Source organism: Molossus molossus, unplaced genomic scaffold (assembly GCF_014108415.1).
Source record: "Molossus molossus isolate mMolMol1 unplaced genomic scaffold, mMolMol1.p scaffold_m16_p_14, whole genome shotgun sequence".
NCBI classification, from domain to species: domain Eukaryota; kingdom Metazoa; phylum Chordata; class Mammalia; order Chiroptera; family Molossidae; genus Molossus; species Molossus molossus.
The window spans coordinates 25,478,517-25,491,253 of record NW_023425349.1 but is presented as its reverse complement, the minus strand read 5'-3'; the positions used below and the strand labels follow the sequence as shown (position 1 = coordinate 25,491,253).

The window sequence follows — 12,737 nt, the reverse complement described above, 5'->3', positions numbered from 1 at the left end:
CAAGATTGCTGTGGCTATTCAAGGTCTTTTTTGGTTCCATATGAACTTTTGAAGTATTTGTTCTAGTTCTGTGAAATATGTTGTTGGTATTTTGATGGGGATTGCATTGAATCTATAGATTGCTTTGGGTAGTATGGACATTTTAATTATGTTAATTCTTCCAATCCATGAACAAGGTATGTGCTTCCACTTTTTTATATCTTCCTCTATTTTTTTTTTTTCAATGACCTGTGGTTTTCTGTGAATAGGTCCTTTATTTATTTGGTTAAGTTTATTCCTAGGTATCTTTTTTGTCACAATGGTAAATGGGATTGTTTTCTTAGTTTCTCTTTCTGTGAGTTCATCATTGGTGTATAAGAATCCCATCGATTTCTTGACTTTAATTTTGTATTGTGCTACTTTGCCAAATTCATTTATTAAGTCTAGTAAATTTTTGATGCAATTTAGTGGTTTTTAGTATAGTCGGAGTTGTACAACCATCACCACAATCAATATTAAAACATTTTCATCACCCCCAGAAGAAACCTCGTACCCATTAGCAGTCACTTCACATTTTCCTTTAATCCCCCCAGATGTAGACAACCACTAATCTACTTTCTGTTTATAAATTTGCTTATTCTGACATATTATGTAAATTGAGTTCTATAATATGTGGTCTTGTGTCTGGTTTCTTTCACTTAGCATGTTTTTGAGGTCATTTATTTTGTAGTATGTATCAGTATGTTATTCCTGTTTATTGCCAAATGATATTCCATTGTATGGATATACTGCATTTTATTTATCAGTCAGTTGGTGGATATTTGAGTTCTTTTACTGTTTAGCTAAAATGAAAATCAGCTATGAATATTTGTGTTCAAGTTTTTTTGTGGATGTGTGTTACATTTCTCTTGGTTATATATAGTAAATTCTACATTTAATCTTTTGAGAAACTTTTAGGAATTTACCAAAGTGGCTTTATGATTTTACATTTCTACCAGCACTGTGTGAGAGTTCTAATTTTATCACGTCTTTGCCAATGCTTCTCTTTTTTGTTAGAGCCATCTTAGTGGGTGTGATGTGGCATCTCATTGTTATTTTTATTTACATGTTTGACATAGGACTTCTCAGATTTTCTATTTTGTTTGTGTTCATTTTAATTAGTTGTATTTTTTTAAAGGAATTTTCCATTTCGTTTAAGTTTTCAATTTTGTCGACATGAAATTGTTAACAGTAGTTCTTTGCTGCTCTTTGTTTAATGTCTGTAGATTTCATCCTGGTATTTGGTCATTGTATTGTCTCTCTCTCTAAATCAGTCTAGCTATAGGCTTATCATCGATTTATTTGAAAGACCCACGCTGTGGTTTCATTGGTCTCTGTTTTATAGTTTACTCATTTCAGCTCTATATATGTCCTTTTTTGTACTTTGGGCTTACTTTGTTCTTTTTCTATAAAGAAAAAATGGATAAGTTTGATCCATAACATTTTTTTTCAAAGTTGCATGACAAAAAAAATACCATGGGCAAATTCAAACTACAGCTTTCAAACTGTGATAATATGCCTGTAACATATCACAGAGAGCTTGTATTTGTTACTTAAAAAGTAAGGAATTTTTTTGTTTTTTTAGGACCTAAAACCTGATATAAAAGATATAAAAATTTAAAGAAAGTTACCTAAGCAGTTTGCTTTATTCCATGAAAGACTTGTTGGTATTTTTATTGAGATTTATTAAATTTATAAATTAACTTACAGTGGCAGTCATATTACATAGGGAGAAAAGCATAGAGTAAACCAGAAGTGAGGACAGAGCTATCAGGTTCTCTAATATTTAGAGAAGCATGCTCCAGAATGGGAAACTGGGTAGAAGGGGCTAATTAATATGAGGAAAACCAGGAGGTGGTTTGAGGAAGGATGGACTAGTGCCCTGAATAGGTGGCTCAGTTAGTTGGAGCATCATCCCATACACCAAAAGGTTGTGGGTTCAATTCCAGGTCATGGCCCATACCTAGGTTGTGGTTTGATCCCCAGTTGGGATACACATGGGAGGCAACCATTAGGTGTTTCTTTCTCACATCAATGTCCCTCTCTCTTTCTCGTTCTCTAAAAAATAAAAGTCAATGAAAACATATCCTCAGGTAAGGATTAAAAAAAATAGGATAGAGCAGTCCATTGTGTTGAATTCTGTTGAATGCTGTTCAGGTAGTAAATTGTGGAATACATGAATAAGGGACAATGTTATTAAGCCTTTGGGGGATACAAATGGGTATATTATCTTTGAATAGATCAGAACTCTGTCCTCCAGATTTACTGTCTGAAAGGACACATGAGACATGTATACTATATTTTAAACTTTCCGAAGATAGGGACTAGTCTTGTTTTATTCATCACTGCATCCCTAGCAATGTATCCAGTACACATAGTAGATTTTTAATATATATTTGTTGACTGATAAATGACCAAAATGCTTTTTCATAAGTCTGTCTGTATTTAATTCTCCCATAGTTATTTATCTAAGGCTATACTACTACCAGATGAACAATTCATTTACCCAACTTATTGAAAAGAACATTTATAAAAATGGAAATCTTAGGATTTTATTTTATTTGACAGTTATTTAGGTTAATTATTGATGTCTGAATGAATAATGTCACCAATGAAGAAAGCAAAGAGTGACCAGAAAACATGGTTGAATACATCATGTGCTGTCAGGAATTTATTATAGAGCAGGTGACTTTATCATTAGAGTACATTGAGGAAGGCTTTATAGATACTTGAGTTGCACTGCAAAGGATTGTTTGGATTTGAACAGGTGGAGACAGGAAGACGTATGTTATGGATGGAGAGAGACTTTAATTATGTAAGTTTTGCTTATATAGATATGCTGTAGTCTTTGTGTGAAGTAGAAGTTAAGTTTATTCATACTCTTTCAATGCTAGGCACTACAGAAGATATAAAAGTATTTAAATACTATTTATGTCCTTAAAGAACTTACTTTATATGTCACATTTTTCTGGGCTTTTTTTTTTTTTTAATTCTCACCCGAGGATGTTTTTATGTTTATCTAAAAAGATCGAATGGGAGGAGGAAGGAAGGGAGGGAGAGAGGGAGAGAGAGACATAGATTGATTGCCTCACACATGACCATGACCAGGGCTGGAGACTGAACTGCAACCGAGGTACGTGCCCTTGACTGGAATCGAACCTGTGACTCTTTGTTCTGCGGGCTGACGCTCTAACTGCTGAGACAAACTGGCCAGGGCTTTCTGGGCATTTAAAAAATATATATATGTTTTTATTATTTATTATTTTTATTTATTTAGTTTTTTATCCTCATCTGAGGACATTTTTTGCATTTATCTTCGGACAGATCGGGAGGGAGAAAGGGAGGAAGAGAGAGAGAGGGAAACATCTGTTTGAGAGAGACACATTGAGTGGTTAGTGGTTGCCGCCTACTTGACCCCAACTGGGGCCATGGACAGTCTGCAACCGAGGTACGTGCCCTTAGTGGGAACCGAACCCAGGACTATCTCGTCCACGGGCTGACACTCTAACAGCTGAGCCAAAGCAGCCAGGGCTGTTCTTATTGACTTCAGAGAGAGAAAGGGGAGAGGGAGAGAGAGATAAAAATATCAGTGATGAGGGAAACATTGATTGGCTGCCTCCTACACACCCCATATTAGGGATCTAGCCCACAACCCAGGCATGTGCCCCGACTGGGATCAAACTGGGGACCTCCTGGTCATAGTTCAGTGTTAGACCCCTGAGCCACATCAGCTGGGCTTTGAAATGATATAACATGAAATATTATATAAAGAATGTGGCAGAGCTTTAAACAGTTTCTTTACTTGAATTAATTTATATTTTAGGATATGTTATAAAATGTTTTCTTTTGTTTCCTTCCCTACTTAAGCAAGAGGCCATGGAGTCAAATGCTATCTTTAATTTAGGTAATATGTTTTTTCTTTTAATAATTTGGTAAATAAGGAGATAGTTTTATATTTTATTTGTAAAAAAAATAAGGGTTCATTCCATTTGTCACCATTATATGTGCGTCACCTTGCTGAATCAAGGCCTAATAAGAGGTTGAGTTCACAGAAGTCCGTCCTTGAACCTCCTCTAAGTCTATTTCAGCAATAACTCCTGATGGTGGCAACACTCTTCAGCTGAGTGATGACTGTACTGGGAGTAGAGCTTCTATTAAAACACCAACTTGAAAAATACTATATGGTTCATGTTCCCAGGAAATACTTTCGATCCTGACACCCTTCTCTTTTGGATTTTGTTTTAAAACATGCTGTTTTCTTGACCAGTGGGCCATTGATTTTTTTTTCTTCCAATTTTTATTAATTTGTTTTTGTTACAGATGTTTCTTCTTTCCCCCCCCTAGACACCCTCTTCCCCATCGCCCCCAGCATTGTTGTCTCTGTCTGTTGGTTACGCATATATGCATATAAGTTCTTTGGTGTACCTCATCCATTCCCCCTGCCCCTCTCCTCCGAGGTTTGTCAGTCTGAACCGTACTCCTTTCTATGTCTCCTTTCTATGGGTCTATTTTGTTCATCAGCTTATTTTGTTCATTATATCCCAGAAATAAGTGAGATCATTTGGTATTTGTCTTTCTCTGATTGGCTTATTTCGCTTAGCATATGCTCTCCAGGTCCCTCCATGTCGTCTCAAAGGGTAAGAGATCTTCCTTTCTTACAGCTGCATAATATTCCATTGTGTATATTTACTACAGCATTTTTATCTACTCATCTATTGATGGACACTTGGGCTGTTTTCAGATCTTAGTGATTGTAAATAGTACTGCTATGAACATAGGAGTACACATAGTCTTTCTGATTGGTGTTTTAGGCTTCTTAGGATATATTCCTAGAAGTGGGATCACTGAGTCAAATGGAAGATCAATTTTTAATTTTTTGAGGAAACACCATATTGTTTTTCATAGTGGCTGCACCAGTCTGCATTCCCACCAGCAGAGCACTAGAGTCCCCTTTTCTCCACACCCTCGCCAACACTTATTATTTGATGATTTGTTGATGACAGCCATTCTGTCAGGTGTGAGGTGATACCTCACAGTTGTTTAGTTGTTTGCATCTTTGATGATTAGTGACGTTGACCATTTTTTCATGTCTCTTGGACATTTGTATGTTCTTTTTGGAGAGAGATCTATTTTGGTTCTCTGCCCATTTTTTAATTGGGTTCTTTGTGTTCCTTTTGTTGAATTGAATGAGCACTTTATATATTTTGGAAATTAATGCCTTATGTATCTTTGGCAATTATGCTCTCCCATATTGTGGGTTCTCTTTCCATTTTGATGGTTGTATGTTTTGCTGTGCAGAAGGTTTTTAATGTAATCCCATGTGTTGATTTTTTCCTTTGTTTCTCTTGCCTTAGGCATTGTCTCAGTGAAAAATCTGTTACATATGATGTCTGAAATTTTGTTGCTTGCATTTTCTTCTAGGATTTTTATGGATTCACAAGTCACATTTAACTTTTATCCATTTTGAGTTTATTCTCGTGTATGGTGTAAGTTGGTGGTCTAGTTTCATCTTTTTGCATGTAGTTGTCCAATTTTCCCAACACCATTTATTGAAGAGGCTGCCTTTACTCCATTGTATATTCTTGCCACCTTTGTCAAATATGAATTGAGCATAATGTTTTGGGTCCATTTCTGAGTTCTCTGTTCTCTTCCATTGATCTATATGCTGGTTCTTGTGCTAGTACCAGGCTGTTTTGATTACATTGGCTTTGTAGTATAACCTGATACCTGGTATTATGATTTCCCCCCTACTTTGTCCTTCTTTTTCAAGATGGCTGTGGCTCTTTGGGGTCTTTTTGGTTCCATATGAACTTTTGAAGTATTTTTTCTAGTTCTGTGAAATATGTCATTTTGATAGGGATTGTATTGAATCTATAGCTTGCTTTGGGTAGTATGGACATTTTAATGATGTTAATTCTTCCAATCCATGAACAAGGTATGTGCTTCCACTTTTTTATATCTTCCTCTATTTCTTTTTTCAAAGTACTGTAGTTTTCTGCAAATAGGTCCTTTACTTCTCTGGCTAAGTTTATTGCTAGGTATCTTAATTTTTTTGCCGCAATGGTAAATGGGATTGTTCTTCTAGTTTCTCTTTCTGTGAGTTCATTATTGGTGTATAAGAATGCTGTTGATTTCTTGATGTTAATATTGTATCTTGCTACCTTGCCTAATTCGTTTATTAAATCTAGTAGATTTTTCTTTTGTTTTTGTTTGTTTTTGGTATGTGCCCTTAGCGGGAACCGAACCTGGGACTCTCTGGTCTGTAGGCCAATGCTCCAACCGCTGACCCAAACCTGCCAGGGCTAAATCTAGTAGATTTTTGATGGAGTCTTTAGGGTTTTTCTATGTCCAATATCATATCATCTGCAAATAATGACAGTTTCACTTCCTTTTTTCCAGTTTGGATTCCTTTTATTTTTTCTTCATGTCTAATTGCTATGGCTAAGACTTCCAGAACTATGCTAAATAAGAGTGGTGAAAGTGGGCATCCCTGTTTTGTTCCTGTTCTTAAGGGAAATGCTTTTAGTTTTTGCCCATTGAGTATGATGTTGGCTATAGGTTTTTCACATATGGCCTTTATTATGTTGAGATATGATCCCTCTATTCTCACATTGCTGAACATTTTTATCAGAAACGAGTGCTGGATTTTGTTGAATGGTTTTTCATCATCTGTTGATATGATCATATGGTTTTTATCATTTATTTTGTTTATGTGGTATATCACATTTATTGATTTGCGAATATTGTGCCAACCTTCCATCCCTGGGGTAAATCCCACTTGGTCATGGTGAATAATTTTTGTTAATGCTGGATCCAATTTGCTAATATTTTGTTAAGGATTTTGGCATCTATGTTCATCAGCGATATTGGCCTGTAGTTTTCTTTTTTTGTAGTGTCTTTTTCTGGTTTTGGAATTAGAATTATACTGGTCTCATAAAACAAGTTTTGAAGTCTTTCTTGTTCTTGAATTTTTTGGAATAGTTTGATGAGAATTGGTGTTTTTTTAATATTTGGTAAAACTCCTCCATGAAGCTCTCAGGGCCTGGGCTTTTGTTTGCTGGGAGATTCTTGATTACATCTTCAATTTCCTTAGTTGTTATTGGTCTGTTCAAATTTTCTATCACTTCTTGGTTTGGTTTTGAGGGATACTATGTGTTTCTAGAAATTTGTCCATTTCGCTCAGATTGCCCAATTTGTTGCTGTATCATTGTCCATAGTATTTGTTAATGATCCTTTGTATTTCTGTGGTGTCAGTTGTTATTTCTCCTTTTTCATTTCTGATTTTGTTTATTTGGGTTCTCTCTCTTTGTTTCTTGGTGAGTCTAGCTAAAAGACAATCAATCTTGTTTAGCTTTTCAAAGAACCAGCTCTTTGTTTCATTGATCTTTTGAATTGTTGTTGTTTTTTTTTCTTCATCTCTATATCATTTATTTCTGCTCTGATCTTTACTATTTCTTTTCTTTTATTTGCTCTGGGGTTTACTTTTTGTTTGCTTTCTAGTTCTTTAAGTTGTAGGGTTAGAAAGTCAACTAGGAATTTTTCTTGTTTCCTGAGGTAGGCCTGTAGTGCTATGAACTTTCCTCTCAGGACTGCTTTTGCTGCATCCCATAAATTTTGTGTTGTTTGTTCATTTTCATTGGTTTCCAGGAATTTTTAAATTTCTTCCTTGATCTCCTTGGTAACCCATTCATTGTTTAATAACATGCTATTTAGCCTCCAGGTGTTCAAACGTCTTTGTGTGTTTTTGTTGTAATTGATTTCTAGTTTTATGCCATTGTGATCTGAGAAGATGGTTGATATGATTTCAGTCTTGAACTTGTAGAGACTTAGTGTGTGTCCTAACATGTGGTCTCTCTTTGAGAATGTTCTATGTGTACTTCGGACGAATGTGAATTCTGCAGTTTTAGGGTGTAATTCTCTGTAAATATCTATTAAATCCATTTGATTTAGTACATCATTTAGAGTCTGCGTTTCCTTGTTAATTTTTTGTCTAGAGGATCTATCCAGTGATGTCAGTGGGGTGTTGAAGTCCCCTGCTATGATTGTATTGCTCTTGATTTTTCCTTTGAAGACCTCCAGAAGATTTTTAATAAATTTTGGTGCTCCTATATTGGGTGCATATATGTTTACCAAGGTTATATCTTCCTGTTGGATAGATCCTTTCAATATTATGTAGTGGCTTTCTTTGTCTCTAGTTATGGCCTTCATTTTGAAGTTTATTTTATCAGATATGAGAATTGCTACCCCAGCTTTTTTTCCTTTCTGTTTGCTTGGATGAATTTTTCCCATCCCTTTACTTTCAACCTATGTGAGTCTGGTTTTGTGAGGAGGATCTCTTGTAAACAACATATAGATGAGTCATGCTTTCTTATCCAATCAGCTAACCTGTATCTTTTGATCAGAGCATTCAATCCATTTACATTTAAGGTTATTATTGATATGTACTTATTTAATGCTATTTTTGTTTACTGTGGTTCTATTTTTTTTTCTATTTCTTTTACTAATTAGAGCAGTCCTTTTAACATTTCTTACAGTGCTGGTTTGGTGCTAATATATTCCCTTAGCCTTTTTTATTTTTATTTTTTGTCTGGGAAGCTCTTTATTTGACCTTCTATTTTGAATGATAGCCTTGCTGGATAGAGAAGTCTTGGATTTGGATCCTCGTTTTTCATGACCTTGATTACTTTATGCCATTCTCTTCTTGCCTGTAGTGTTTCTGTTGCAAAGTCAGCTGATAGCTTAATGAGGGTTCCTTTGTAGGTAACCTGTTGCCTATCTCTTGCTGACTTTAGGATTCTCTCTTTGTGTTTAATTTTTGGCATTTTAATTACTAGGTGTCTTGGTGTGGGCCTGTTTGGGTTCTTCTTACTTGGGGCTCTCTGTGCTTCTTGAACTTGAATGCCCTTTTTCTTCATAAGTTAGGAAAGTTTTCTGTCACTACTTCTTCAAATATATTTCCTAACCCTTGTTTATTTTCTTTTTCTGGAACTCGTATGATGCAAATGTTGTTATGTTTTCAGTTGTCCCACAGATCTCTTAAGCTGTCTTCCTATTTTTTAATTGTTTTTTCTTTTCGTTTTTGTAATTGGGTGATTTTTTCCTACCCTGTCTTCTGATTCTCTGATCTGATCCTCAGCTTCCTCTACTCTGCTGGTTATTTCTTCCAGTGTGTTCTTTATTTCTGCTATGCCATTCTTCATTTCCAGTTGGTTGGTTTTCAGTGTTTCTATCTTTACTCATTGTGTTGAGCTTCCTCATTATCATCGTTCTGTACTCTACCTCTAATAATGTGCTTAACTGTATTTATTTCATTTATCTCATCTTCAGTAGAGTTCTCTTGTTTCATTTGGGATGTGTTTTTTGTTTGTTTGTTTGTTTCACCATTTTGGCTATCTTAGTGGGTTGTGGAGCCTGCCAAATGTTCTCTGTGGGTGTTGGTGTTCCACTGATTATGGCTCTTTCTACTGGGTTTGGATGAGTATGGGAGGACCCATGTTAAACACCACTGTCAAGTCTTACTTCCCTGGGTAGATTTGAAAGCCCAGGAAAGGTTCAGTTATCCTCTAGCTTTTTGCCTGGAGGTTATTAGTCTCAATTACTTGATGAGCCTTGGGTAGTAGCCCTCAACTGACTGAAAAACCCCTTCAGGTGTTCAGGGTAAGAATATTTCCAGAGGGTGGGGCTGATGCTGGCTGTTAATGAGCCTTAGTTTGCATTTCTCTGGCCCAGTTGTTTGGTGTTAAATTTCTGAGGGAGGGGCTGTCAGTTCTCCCCAGGGCTCTGAGAATGGGCTCTTTGAATAAGATGTCTACTGTCCTGTGAGGGAGTGATTCAGCAAAAAACTCCTAGTTCCCTCCAAATCTTGGGTCTCTCCACAAAGTTCCAGTCTGCCCTCCCTCTGCCAGAGCCTAAGGTGAGTGGCTGTAGCTAATTTAGTGCTCTGTCTCCGCCCTCTGTGCTGTGAAGACGGTTTGGGATTTTAACCCTGAGGGAGCTGCTCACAGGTAAAACAACTGCTCTCTGTGGGCTCCGAGCCTGCCCTCTCATGCCTTCACAGATGCTACGAGGCTCAATTCAGTGTCTTTTTTCCTGTCCCTGGTTATATGGGTCCTCTCCAGCTGCTTTTCTGTCACTTTTCCCCGATGATTTGTCTTTATTTTAGTTGTAATTCCAATTTGGTCATGGGAAATGGTCTGTGTAGCTTCCAGTTACTCTGCTGCCATTTTGGAATCCTGAGTCATTGTTTTTATCTGAATTTTTTAAATCTTTTATTGGCAGTCTATGAAGTCAATCATTTTGCTAGTGCATCTTACTGTAACTATTTATTCCAAAGAATAGTTAATATAAGGAAGTTCTTAGATCTTTCCCAATAATGGCATAAACTTAGAGGTTAACATTATATTTAGATTTTTTCACTATATTCTCCCCCGGTGACCACATTCATATTCGGGCCTTTACCTTCTACTTACGTGTCAGAGACTTCCAAGCCTTTATCCTGTACTTAAATGTTTCTGGGCAAACCTCCATTACTGCACTTCTCTTTACTGTTCTGTAATTACTGATTTACTTGATTGTCTCTGACTAGTCTGTAAGGTCATTGAGGGCAGGGGCTGCTACTGTTCTGTAATTACTGATTTACTTGATTGTGTCTGATTAGTCTGTAAGGTCATTTAGGGCAGGGGCTGCTACATTTAATATTTTTCTGGCAGTCAGGTGTAATGCACAAGCAGATTGTTTAAATCCTGTTGATGATTGGTTTTGTTCTATTTCAGATTTGCCTTCTAAAATGTGACTCTTTTGGGTCTCAGTTTAAGCCTGAGGTATATCCCTGGGCAGTTCCACTTTGCCCAGACTTGAACTTCAGCCTGTTTTCCCAGCACCAAGCAGCTGACCGCTGAAGTGTCTGCTCAGCTCTTTGGCATCCCAGCTGTTACTATCTGCTAGGTTTTGAAATCACTTTTTATGCTTATGCAGTTTAGGTAAATTCCTCTAGCATAGATTACACATGGATTTTTGGGCTTACCTCGTCTTTGAGCTGTGCTGCCCTCAAGTACTGGATGCTTTGACCTTCTCAGACTCTAGCCTCTGTCTCCTTAGCCCATTTGGGACTTCTGCCTTTTATTCCTCTATGCTGTGAATGGACTCATACCCTTAAAGAAAAAGCCAAGGTGAATATGAAGTTCACCTTATTTAGCTTCCTTTCTCTTAGGGATCATACCCCATCAGGTTTTTCCTGTGTTGTTTGTTCTCCAGTGCCTTTTAACGGTTGTTTTATGTATTTCTGTCTTTTGTATTGATTTTGGTGAAAGACTGAGTCTGACATAAGCTTTTTAGTAATGGCTACCCTGATGTTCGTGTGCATGCATTCAAAAATGCTATTTTGTTTGTTTATTTTTATTGAGGTCAAATTCATATAATAAAATAAGCTGTTTCAAAGCATACAATTCAGTGGCATTTAGTACATTCACAATGTTGTGTGTGCATACATTTTTAATTTATATAATGATAGTAGTACATTATAGCTCTTGTTCTTGGTCTCATTTTCACTTAAAAGTATGTTTTAAGAATTTTTCCATATTTTTATTACTTTTTATAATTGCATAGTATTCATTGAACTTATCCATTTCCTCTTATGATGGACATCTACCTTTTCTCCAACTCTCCATGACCTATACTATATTGCAGTTAATAAGAATTTGTTCTTGATTCCATCGTCCTCAAGCAATTAGTTTATGTGTGGCCTCTTACTGAAATTTGATTTAAAATTTTTTAGTTTGATTCATTATCTGAGATCTGCTGGAGGAACTGACCCTTGGAAATTCATGGGCTTTTTGGAACCATTCTAGTTTTTAAACTTCTCCCCTCAGATCCACTTTGACATGAATCTAATTTCTGTGGCAAATCTAAACATCTCTGAACACTGTGTATTCTGCCAGATAAGGATTGGTAGCATTCTACCTCTCAGTGTCTTGCGTGCTTATATCATTACTAGATCAACCTTATAGTAAATGTTAAAAGGGCTTCTTTAAGCAGAAAAGAAAGGGTGCTAATTAGTATCAAGAAAACATGAGAGATTATATCTCACTGATAAAGGAGAATATATGGTAAAGGTACTGGATTAATGTATGAAGCTAGTATAAAGGCTAAAAGACAAAAGCAGGAAAGTAACTATAATTACAATGATTAAGGGATACATAAGATAAAAACTTGGGGGGAGGGCAGAGTAAAAATGTAGAGCTTTAGAATGTGTTCAAACTTAAGTTTTCTTTCCATTTAAAATAAACTGGTATAAATGTAAGCTGCTAGATGTAAGCATCATGGTAACCACAAAGCAAAAACTAATAATAGATATACAAAAGATAATGTGAAAGGAATATTAGCATACCACTAAAGAAAGTCACCAAACCAGAAAGGACGAGAGCAAGAGAGGAAGAAGGGAATAGAAAGGAACTACAGAACAGCCAGAAAACAGTTAACAAAATGACATGCCTATTATTAATTACTTGAAATGTAAATGGAATAAATTCTCCAATCAAAAGACATAGAGTGGTTGAATGGATTAAAAAAAAAAAAAAGACCCACTCATATATTACTTACAAGAGGCTTACTTCAGATATAAGGACACATAGTGAAAGTTAAGGAATGGGAAAAGATATTCCATGGAAATGGAAGCCAAAAGAAAGCGCGGGGGTAGAAAAATAGACTTTAAAACAAAGACT

The 12,737-nt window shown here is 36.1% G+C and overlaps 1 protein-coding gene across 2 annotated transcripts in view; it reads left to right on the top strand.

Moving 5' to 3' along the window:
- Positions 1 to 12,737, top strand: part of TMEM38B (transmembrane protein 38B) — a 67,374-nt gene that overhangs the window by 49,735 nt on the left and 4,902 nt on the right. The gene's annotated exons all lie outside the window — the stretch shown is intronic.